Genomic DNA, 12990 nt, shown 5'->3' on the forward strand with positions numbered 1-12990 from the left:
ATGATGAGCACCTACATTGTTTCCATGTCTTGACTATTCTAAATAATGCTGCAGTGAACATGGAAGTACAGTTTGGTCTCCAACATAGAGGTTTCATTTTCTTTAGATATATACCTAAAATTAGAATTTTTGGATAATATGGTAGTTCTGCTTTTAATTTTTTGAGGAACCTGTTTATGATTTTCCATAATGGTTACATTAATTAACTCACGTGCCTGCCAACATTGTTCAGGGGTTCCCTTTTCTCCACATTCTCACCAACACTTGATATCGCTGGTTTTTTTGATAGTAACCATTCTAAAATGTGTGAGGTAGTAACTCATTGTGGTTTCGATTTGCATTTTCCTAATGATTAGTGATGTTGATAAACTATCATGTTCTTGTTGCCCATTTTAGTATATTCTTTTAAAAAAATCTATTTGGGTTTTTTGGCCATTTAAAAATTGGATTATTTGCTTGCTTGCTTGTTTTTGCTGTGAATTGTTTGATTTTCTTATATGTTTAGAATATTAATCCCTTATAAGATATGTGTTATGCAAATATTTTTTCCCATGCCATATGTTGCCTTTGCATTTTTTGGACCATTTCTTTTGCTGTGCTGAGAAGTCATGTTTTCTGTATGAGATGTGTTAAAACATTGAGACATGTTAAAATTCCCTTGCAATAAAACTATAATCCAAGTTTGGTGATTGCCATTTCTGAGCTTCACAAACTGGAATATGCTATCAGATATTGACATATCATTGAAAATAATATGAAGTAATTTAATAACAGAAGACATTAGGAAATATCCAAACTTGAATAAATAAGACTAGGCCAGTACTACAGTAGGTAGTAATGCTACTTTTGCTGGAAGTCTCAAGTCAGAACTATAGGTGTGTGTTAAAGAAGCCATAAGAGAAGAGAAAGCAATGAGATATCTCTAAACCCTTTGACTGTTACGTTCACTTTGAATTGACAGTCTGTAAATGTGTACCTAGCTTGGGATTTGTGATCTCCAAGGACATAGCAGAAGATAGCACATATTTGATTCAATGTACCTGGATTATTTTTTCAAAAAACATGTTTATTCCTTTGAATTTAACAAGCCCACAATGGGGTCTATTTATTCTGATAATTGATATATCAGTTTGGTTTTACTTTCTTTTTCAAATAAACTGTTTCAAAAAAGAACAATCTAAGAGATTTAAAAATTTAAAAAAAAAAAAACAAAACAACTATGCAATAGTTTTTCTCTTGAGTAAAGGGTTGATTTCCAGTGATAATTCCTATGTAACTGTGAATCCTACCCAGAAAGAACATGTTCTCTGTATCTAATCTCAGTGGGGCTAAATCATTCTAAGACTGTGTAAGCTGACCAGGTGAGTGAACTTTGCTTATATTCAGTCCTTGGAGTGTCTCTATGTGTAATATCCCAGTCTAGTGAATCAATAAGTAATCAAAAATATTAAGTAGCTTAATCATGGTCACATGGCTGGTAATTGTCAGAATCTGGACTCAAATATAATCTTAATGCGTCTAGAGTTCATATTTTTATACTAGATTAAAAAATAAAGTCATGTAGTAGCCAAATATCATTTGTTTTAATTATCATTATCATAATTATGGTCAAAATCCATTTATGTATTAAAACACAGAGAGAGGGAGAAGGAGAAGAGATGGGAGGAAGAGAGTCCATTATAATTAAACATGATTTTATTGTTTGACCTAGTCCTCATAACACCTGAATCGATAAATTGCTTACCTTACATATAAGACTTGGCATTGAGGGATAGCTTCAAAGAACAAAAAGGTTAAACATGGGAAATTATTCTTTAGGCATGTATAATCTCAAAAAGTCTGAAAACCATTGAAATAATGGCTTCTTGATGCTTTGAACTATGCCACACTTCACCACGTATTACTGAAAGATTAAGCACTGGTTTGAATCTTTTTCAGACACATTTTAATTATCATTTATTTTTATGATGTTAACACTTAGATCTACTCTGTATTTTAGTTGAATATACACACACACTATATGGAACTTATTATACAGGTATATAATTTATGGGCTTCCTTCATGGCTCAGTGGTAAAGAATTTGCCTGCCAATTTAGGAGCCACAAGTGACACATTTGATCCCTGGGCCAGGAAGATCTCCTGGAGAGGGAAATGGCAACCCATTCTAGTATTCTTGCTGGGAGATCCCCAGGACAGAGGAGCCTGGTGGGCTATAGTCCATTGGGTTGCAAAAGAGCCAGACACAACTTAGCTACTAAACAACAACAGCAATACAATTTGTATATTTCTCACTCTTCATCTTTAAATTGGGTCTCATAATAGTATTTAACACAGAGCTTACAAGGATGAAAAACTGAGTAAATATATATGAAAAAAACATAAACCAAAGCAAAGGACATAGAGTACTTACATTAGATGATAGTATCATTGTAATGATGATGATAATGTTATGATTGCATGTGTATTAGCAGCAACCTAATGTGGAGAATAGTTTGAAATGGGTAAATATGGAATCAAGGAGAAAACTTAGGAGGTACTGCAGTAATCCACATAATATATATTATCCAAATAAAATTAGGGGCTTCTGGGAAGAAGTGGATGCCAGAGGTGCTAACGAGAGACGACAGGGACTGAATTGTGGTGGAGAGGATACAGAGAATTATCTGTGAGACACTTAGGGGAGAGGATTATTGATACATGAGCTAGGAAAGAGAAGTTGTGCTACTCTCTGGTATAATGTAGTTCATGGTCTAAAGTTTTAGTGGGATCTGGAGAAGAAACTGGGCTTCCAGTGGTAAAGAATTCTGCCAATGCAGGAGACATAGGAGACACAAGTTTGATCCCTGAGTCAGGAAGACCCTCTGAAGAATGAAATGACAACCCACTCCAGTATTCTTGCCTGGGAAATCCTATGGACAGAGGAGGCTGGTGGGTGGGTCACAAAAGTGTCAGATATAACTTAGTGACTGAATACGCACATAGGGAGTAGAAACTATTAATCCTGGCCATGTAGATGGGCTGCATGTGATAGAGTTTGATTTAAAAAAGTTGTATTTCATTTGATAAATTTGGTCTCTATGGCACTCAATTTCATGTTGTATTATGAGTTTTAAGATCTGAAGTCACCCTATACTGATGGAGAAAAGTATAATATCTGTTTAATCTATTGTCTTTTTTGTGCTCTGGAAAGATTGAATTAATTTTATAGTTACAATACCAAAGGAGATCAGTCTTCATGCAAAAACAAAATGAAGTTTCAGTCACAGCATTTTGTTCCTCACAACCTTTTGCTTTCCAAAATAATTTTTTAATCAACTTGCTATTCAGTGGTCTAATTTACAGCACGATACTCTCTCCTTGCACATTTACTTTTGCACAGTGTATTCAGTTATACTTGATTGCCTGTGCTCATTTATACCTGTTCTTGTCCAGAATTATGACATTCAGCCTTGTCCTATTTGCTACATGGTTTTATTTGCATACTTCTTTTTCTTTGCTGTTGAAATTATGTAAGCTGTTTGATATATAGAATAGCGTAAAGAGGCAGGTATAGATAAAAAAACAAGACAAAACAAAACTCAAAACTTCTCAATCAACTGTTTAAATATGACAAAGAACATTTATTAGTAGTATTTAATCTTCATGTATGCAGTTCATGCTTTTCTTATCTTAAGGCATACTTAAGATTATCTGACTAAAGTTTTATTAATACCTATGTTCCTGCATTCCCAGCACAGAAATTTATCCATGGATGAAATTCACTGAATCCTTTTGAGTTAAACATAAGAATACACGGGTAAAGGAGGATAGTAATGAAAAAAATACACTGTATTTTCAGTTCAGTTCAGTCACTCAGTTGTGTCCGACTCTTTGTGACCCCATGAACCACAGCACGCCAGGCTTCCCTGTCCATCACCAACTCCCAGAGTTTGCCCAACTCATGTTCATTGAGTCGGTGATGCCATCCGATATTTTAAGAGCTGCAAAATTATGTGTAGCTTGATTTTGAAATTTAAGTACTTTGTACAAAATGTTATATGTGCTGCATATTCAGTTGCTCACTTGTGTCTGACTCTTTGCAACCCCATGGACTTTAGCTTGCCAGGCTCCTCTGTCCATGGGATTTTACAGGCAAGAATACTGGAGTGGGTGGCCAGCTCTTCTAGGGGACCTTCCCGGCCCAGGGATTTAACCCATGTCTCCTGTGTCTCTGGCACTGGCAGATGGATTCTTTACCAGTGAGACCCCTGATAAGCTCCCACAACATGTTATACACTGACTTTCTAATGCTAGTAAAGAATTTAGGAATAGCACCTCAGTGACAGTGAGATGAAAGTACTTAAGCAACCGATGGAAATAACTTACCTTTTTCACTTAAAGTTTTAAACCACATTGTGCTTTTAAAAGGGGGAGACAAAGATGTTAAGTAGTATAAATGAACTTATCAGAAAAAGTAAATTTGGGGAAAGGAAAGAAAGAGGTAAAGGAATGGTACCTTACTAAAAAATACTTATAATGAAGTATTACATGACTTTAATGAACTTACATATTTTGTCTAATCATGAGTAGATTATGACTAATAAATATTAGAATTCACCAGCTGAGATGGACTGAGATGGTCTCCTTAGGATCAATAACCTCAGGAAACTAGGCATATAGAAACAATCTCCTGTGTTGGGATATGTTTGGAATTTCTGGCCCTGTTGTGTTTTTGGTTGGTTGTCATTTGAGACATGGCACTTTTCCATTTCTACAAGTTCATGTTATTCTTTTTTTTTTCTTCTTTCTTCTTTTTTTCCCCTCTGGGGGTTTTTCTTTATTTACAGCGCACAGACACTGTAAAGGGACAAAGTACAAGCTTGTAGTTCTTAAAATATTCTCACCTCCCGCAATGCATGGATGCATTTTTCTTTTTGCTTTAGTTTAAAATAAGAATTTATAATGCCAATAGCAATATTAATTAAGAATAATGAAATCAGCCTAAGGGTATGAAAATTAATCACATATTATCATTCATTCTAAAAACAGTCCTAAACTACTCTTAAATTTCTTCAGAAATGCCATATCTTATATTAGGACCTAGATTTTATTTCTTAAAAAATCTATTTATAAAATTAATACATTTATATATAGATTGAAAATACATTAAATATTTATGTAATTTAATAGTTATTAATAATAATTGCAGTCTCTTTCCTGGCTCTCATCACTACTTATAAGATAAACTAGCTTTAACAATTTTAAGCTGAATATTTCTTCTGATATTTATGGCTGCAGAATGTGGTATAGTCTGTTTATAAGGCAGTGTCTATTGATGATTCTATGGGATTTGTGGAATTTTACTACCCTACTCTCACTTTGCTTTTCTCACTTTCCTTAAAGTGGTATAAAACATTATTTGGCTTAATTGGGGGACACTATTTTTCATTCTAAAAACAAAATGATAAAGCAAATTTATATCATTTGTACAATGAATTTTTACTTTTTGTGTTTCATAGACTTAGTGAACACCTTAATTTTTATGCTTTATTGTTAATTTTTCAAGGGCTCAGTAGATCTGTGAAATGCTTGATGACATTTCCATTCTTAAGACACCTATGAAAATCTATTTATTCTACTTTATTTTTCCTGGCAACCTCCCATGCATCCAGCCCAGCACCATTCTCCTCAGGGTCTATTGATTGCTGTCTAGACACGGCACATAATTCTAATGCTGTAACGTCTCTTCCCCATGTGTACCATTTCCTTTTGTTCCTGTGTTACTTTGCCAATGCATACCTTCCATTAGTGGAGAAGGAAAAACAGGAAAAAAACAAAAAGTGAGGTATTTCTGCCTTCATAGTTCAGCAATCAACCTGCACAAGTTGAAAAAAAAAAATCATCAGAAACGTGAAGGGTTAATATGCTGTTTTTCTAAGATCGATTACTGCTCTTGAGAAGCTTGATATCATGGTGTTCTCAACAAATTCCACTTAATATGACTTTTATCCACCTCTTTAAGATTTTAGTGTGTACCCACTCTGTATGGTATACTGAAATTTGCAGTGATATATTTGATATTCAAATGGACACACATATTAATCATTTTCACATACACATGCCTAATTTCAATTATGTGAGAGATGGATGGACCACATTTTATTTTATATTTTTTACTTCTCTTATTCTCTTTCTCAGTTTCACGTCTTTCTCCTTTTGTAAAAACATAACTTCTTAATAAAGAGGTTAATTCAGAAAAGGGGAAAGATTGCTGTGAGAAATATATTGATTTTTTTTTTTCTTGTGTCCTGGAAAAGAACTGAGTTTCAACATTTAAAAAAACATATATTTGGTACAGAATAGCAGTAAAAATGACTTTGCATCTTGTAGGTTATATATACCTCCTATTTGAAGAACACATTAAATTGTTTTTATTTTTATTCATTAATAAAATTTATAATAAACTTATTGTTTATGGTGTATGAAGTGAAATACATGTATCTTAAATTTTGAATTAGGAGAAAAAATGATTTTTTTTAAAACATTAAACAGTATAAGTTGAATATAAACATCATTATGGTTAAGCAAATTTTCTTTATAGAGTCACCTTTGTTTCTAATCACAGAGTTGGGTTCCTTTGTTTTATTTATTTCATTTATTTTTTGACAATAGTGAAAGAGAATTCTATGAGAACTTAGTAAAGAAGGAATGATAATAATTCTCATCTAATTTTTTAGATTTCTTCATTATTGAATTTTTCAATTGCAAGATTTGGTTGCTTTCTATGTTCTTTTTACTGAAAAAATCTACAAACCAGAGCCTACATCATCACCTTATCTTTATATCTTATTTTTTATTAGTTTCTTTAAAAAATTTCAGGTCAATACAAATAAAATTCAAGATAATCCAAAATGCCTAATTATTTCTATATTTCTTTTCATAAGAAAGAAGACAGAAATTTGGCTGTTTGAACTGTTTGCTTTAATGGTGTATTTTATAGACAATGTCTAATTCTGGGTTAAAAGTCTTTATGCCCTATATGAGTCATTGTCTATAATGATTTAGGCCAAATTCCCAGAGAAGATGGCGCTAACTTGGATGTAATGACTTAATTCCCATGTCAACTGTCTAAGAGCAAAGTCTAAAATGGATCCTTTACTGGAGAAAGGGAAAAGAGGGAGAGAGGCCAGGCCCAGTGGAGATTTAACCCTAGGATAAAAGTAATTGTGTTAAAGAAAGAAGATCTTTAGATTGCCATCTTTCTGGTACTTAAGTCTTGATTTCATAAAACTGACTGTCTAGGTCTTTCGTTTTAATGGAATTTAAAAAAAAAAGTTGAACATTTGCTTGTAACTGAGAATTAGCAATAACTGCAGAACGCATACTTGTACACCATGAGACTATAAAGGATGGATAGTTGCTATGCAGCAAAAAGGACAGAGATTTTGAGAAGCTAGGATTCGAAACTTAGCTTCACCAATATCATAAATGTGAACTTAATTTTCTTACTCTATGCATCTTCTTACTCCTCTGTCAATAAAAAGGATCTCAATATGTATCACACATTGTTGTTTTAAATATTAAAAACTATATAATAAATGCAAAGAAATATTACATGGCTACCTTAACAGATTGTGGCTGCTAATGTTTTCTTATTAACAAAAATATTATTAGACACAAATGATACATAGGATTAGATTTTGCCTTTAGAGGAAGAAACTGGCAAATACTAGACAGAATGTAAAAGGTAGCATTGTAGAACATGTACATGTACTTGTGGTGCTTTTCCATGATTTATTAGAACTTAAGGAGATGATTTACGGGCATATCAAACTACTCAGATGCAATCTGGAAATAAATTCTGCCTCTCTGGAAGTACACTATCTACAAACAGGGAGAGTGAAGTTAGGAAGAATCACTGGACACATTCCTGCAGTGTCAGAATATGCTGACTTGATTTCAATTAAGACTAATCATATTTATGTTGAATTGTAAAAGTTGATAGTTTATTTAGAAATATGACCATTTAATTCCTCCTTGTCATTTTATCTCATTGTTTATTCTGTACTGGCAAATTTGAGCAATCAGTTTTAAGGATCTTTAAGAACTACCCCCAGTTACAAACTACTTTAAAATGTACATTCAAACATTTAGAACTGCATTTTTCATTTTAAGAGCATTGACTTAGTTTTTAAGAACTTCAGTGATTAGACTGACATAAATTTCAAGCATGCACAATTTTTGTATTACAAAGTAATTTAATTTTATAAATACAGAAATGGATTTTCCAATCCTGTATATCAGCTTCTTAGAGAGGGTACTTAAAAGTACTCATGCTTTTTACAAATTGAATTTTAAATTGTAATTGCCAGACTTAAAATAATAGGTCATAATGGCTGAATCTATAATATATATTCCAGTTGGTAACATTTCTTTACAAAGATATCAGTGCTATATGTTTTGATTCACTTAAACATTTCCCTTTGGTGGTATGAAAGTTCAGTCTGCCTGTTTGGTCCTTGCTGGTACATTGCTATAAAAAGTGGAGCATTGATGCCCACTGTATCCTCATTGGCGGGGGCCGTGTCAGTCCTACCCAAGCACTGCTGACAGTAGGTGGGTGGGGAAGCCCACTGGGATCCCCAGGCATCAGCATAGATGGGAGGGAAAGCTGACTGCCACCTAGCTCACATGATTTCTCCTTACTGACTCCAGGCAGGTGTGGAGGCTCAGTCCCCTACTGAGCATCACCAACCCCAGAAAGAGGGAGAAATCAATTACCCATTAGCCTTATCTCCACTCCCCTTGCTCTATCCCGTTGATACTTAAGGAGAGTGGAGGCTTAAGGTTCCACTGAGCCCTGCTGACACCATGGGGAGGAGGCTAGAGCGCCAAGTACCCTGCCTCCCACTGAGAGTGAAGTGTTAGTCACTAGTCGTTCTGACTCTTTGTGACCCCATAGACTGTAACCCACCAGGCTCCTCTGTCCATGGGATTCTCCAGGCAAGAATACTGGACTTGGCAGCTATTCCCTTCTCTAGGGATCTTCCTGCTGCAATCACTGAACCCTGGGTCTCCTGCATTGCAGGCAGATTCCTTACTGTCTAGTTCAGTCTTTTTCCTGCCAAGTGAGATTGGAGATCCATCTCTCCACTCTGCCAATAGAAGAGGTAGGGGACAGTGGAGTGCTAACCCAACTGGCACGGCCTTGTTGAATCTTATTGCTGCTGTTCCCTGCTGACTCTGGCAGTACCCAAACTGGCTAGTCAGAGCACTGGGTGTGGGAGTCATCTTGCCACAAGGCCCTGCCAATGCCACCTAATCAGTCAGGATGCATCACCTGAATTTGTGGGATGTGAGGTGAAAGATGAGCAACTTATATGCACCCATGTGAAATCTTAGGGGAGGTAAATGCTTCCACTGATAACTAGTTGAAGAAGAATAAAGCATTGCGGCAAATATTTTATGTTCTGTTATACCACTCATTTCCAAATCCTTCAACTAGAGAAGCTGGCTTTTGGGGAACTATTTTTGTATGTGCTTGTTGGCAGTTCTGGATTAGAAGGCTCAGTAGATATCTGTCTGGTATACTTGGGAGGCAATAAGGAAATCTAAAGAAGTATCATGATGTCATTCTTCAAGACCTAAGGTCCCTAGGTAGCCCATCTTCTTTCCACCTCTCTGAGATTTCTAATGCTAGTTTCTTTTGTTCTGTCTGGGGATATTTATCTTCAGGAATAGGGTTGTAGCATCTTGATGGGAACTGGAAGACCATAACCAAAGATTTAACTTAGGTGATAACCTGACTTTTGCTGATGATCACGATGAGATATGTTGATCACCATTTAAAGTGACTTCATTAATAACTCCATAATTTTAACATGGGCATTGCATGTAGAAATGATAATTCATGTATTATTATAAGTTAAACTATATCCTAAATTGTTCAGATTCATTATTTGATGTAAATCTCAACTTTCTGGAGACTAGAATAAAGAAATTTACTACATTGATTTATATAAGTTGACTCAATTTTAGGAATTTATCCTAAGTGAAAAATTAGGGAGTGAAAAGGAATACCCCAGTCCCTTGTAACCCACTGAGCTGAGGCCAGTCCCTGAATTGAAACCTCAGTTGATACATTCAGACCTCCACAGAAAGACCACCCCTACTTCAAGTTCCATTTCTGGAGAATGACAGGTACATGTCTTTAGCTTGGCTCAGTTTGTGGTTAAAAATAAATATATAGCATTGCTGTATTTGAACACAGTTATATATTTATGCTGCTTCTTTGTAGATTTAATCTCTTACATGTGGTGAAGAAGAATAATTATTTATCAAATCATAAACCCACTGAGCCATCTTAATCTTGAAATATATTTCTTTTTAATAAGAATCCAGTGTGTGTACAAAGTTATAAATTTTAAGATATTTAAAAATTTTATTACCATTATACTTTTATGTATTCTTAGTTCTACTTTATGGAGCAAGGAATTCATTATTTACTTACTTTACTTTGGTTGTAAAAGAAATAATTATATAATGGATGATATATCTGATAATTATCATCAATACATACTTGAAAACTATTTTAACAACATTATATCAAATTATGTGCTAAGTCAAAGGACTACAAAGTATTACTATGAAATAGTATATTTTGGCAATGCTGGGTAAAATCTAAAATTTATACTGTCTTGCTTAGAATTGGACTCAATTAAAATGTATACAATGGATACAATGGTGATTTGAAATTAATTTCATCCCAAGATTTTTTTATTGACAGTTAAATTCTGTTGAAACATTAGGAATCCCTTCAGCTATAAAGCTCTTCAGCTGGGCTTCCCTGATAACTCAGTTGGTACAGAATCCGCCTGCAATGCAGGAGACCCCAGTTCGATTCCTGGGTCAGGAAGATCTGCTGGAGAAGGGATAGGCTACCCACTCCAGTCTTCTTGGGCTTCCCTTGTGGTTCAGATGGTAAAGAATCTGCCTGCAGTGCAGGAGACTGGGGTTTGATCCCTGGGTTGGGAAGATCCCCTGGAGGAGGAAAAGGCTACCTACTCTGGTATTCTGGCCTAGAGAATTGTGTGGTAGTTTGAGCATTCTTTGGGATTGGAATGGAAACTGACCTTTTCCAGTCCTGTGGCACTGCTGAGTTTTCCAAATTTGCTGGTGTATTGAGTGCAGTGTCAGAATTTATTTTGGGGGGCTCCAAAATCACTGCAGATGGTGATTGCAGCCATGAAATAAAAAGACGCTTACTCCTTGGAAGGAAAGTTATGACCAACCTAGATAGCATATTAAAAAGCAGAGACATTACTTTGCCAACAAAGGTCTGTCTAGTCAAGGCTATGGTTTTTCCAGTGGTCATGGATGGATGTGAGAGTTGGACTGTGAAGAAAGCTGAGCACTGAAGAATTGATGCTTTTGAACTGTGGTGTTGGAGAAGACTCCTGAGAGTCCCTTGGACTGCAAGGAGTTCCAACCAGTCCATCCTAAAGGAGATCAGTCCTGGGTGTTCATTGGAAGGACTGACGCTGAAGCTGAAACTCCAATACTTTGGCCCCCTCATGCGAAGAGTTGACTCATTGGAAAAGACCCTGATGCTGGGAGGGATTGGGTGCAGGAGAAGGGGCCAACAGAGGATGAGATGGCTGGATGGCATCACCGACTTGATGGACATGAGTTTGAGTAAACTCCGGGAGTTGGTGCTGGACAGGGAGGCCTGGCGTGCTGCGATTCATGGGGTGGCAAAGAGTCAGACACGACTGAGCGACTGGACTGAACTGAACCGATAGTAAGCTGGTAAAGGAAATGTGGATTGTGTTTCTTTTCTCTTTGGTCAACCAACCACTTATGCTTTAATTCCTGTATCTGGTTATTTGAATCTATAATCAAGGTAAATACAAAAGGATTATAAGCAAGTTTCAGAAGAAAGTATAACTTCATTTTCTCTCTGCCATAATTCTATCTGGAATTGTGCAGTATTTTATCAAGGATACATGTAATGGAATTCAAAGTGCAAGGCTATTCCCTTCCAATTCCTTTAGTCAGTCTTTCAGTTCAGTATCTCATAATTTCTATAAACTCACTGGTTTTCAAAAACTGGGAATTAATATATTCTGGATTTTACTCTTACCTCCCTTTCCTCCCATATACACAAATCTCTTACCATCTACAGGTAAATCCCTCAGTAAATGGCATCACAATCTACCCAGTTTCTTATACCAGAAGCTTGAGCACCATTCTTAAAATCATCCTTTTCTTTGAGTTGCATTCATTCTATCAGATATCAGTTTTTATGGATTTATCTTTAAAAATGAACACATAAATGAGAATCTCCTAGCAGGATGTTCACTGGGACATAGAGGCCCCAGGACTAAACCAACAGAGCAAGAACTTGAAGGATAAAAGATTGTGTCACTAAAAGTGATCCAGGGCATCGCTTTTAATAACTACTCACATGCCACATGAAAAAAGAAATCACTTCTCTATAACTTCTGTGATAGCTGAGGTTATTTAGCACCAAAAGAGAACTGTAAATAGTAACATCAGCAACAAGAATATTGTTGCACTAAAGTGATGTATGTAAGCCATGATAAAGATGGGCAGTAAGAAGGCATCTTTGGGAGTCCATTCTCATATCAATGTACAGTAATATCTTTCAAAACTAACACCTACTTGTCTAGAGACTGTGTTAAGCATTAGAGAGCTAAACAAACTCTCTATAAATATTTCTTACTCTAAGGTAAAGATATTTGCAATTAGTTTTGACAAGAAAAAAGAGTACTTTTTAAAGGTTGATATTTATGGAAAAAATAGGCTTCAGAAATTGTAGGATTTTAGGAGAAACTCAAGATATTCTAGATGGTTGATTTTTAGTCAGTTTGTTGGGTATGGCACTACAACAGCTTATATAAATTGGATATTTTAGAAAACTTTGATGGATATTATTTCTTTGTAACACAGTATAGCAGAATTTTAGGACTGTCAGTGATATTAATAT

This window comes from Dama dama, chromosome 19, assembly GCF_033118175.1.
Source record: "Dama dama isolate Ldn47 chromosome 19, ASM3311817v1, whole genome shotgun sequence".
In the NCBI taxonomy this organism is placed as follows: domain Eukaryota; kingdom Metazoa; phylum Chordata; class Mammalia; order Artiodactyla; family Cervidae; genus Dama; species Dama dama.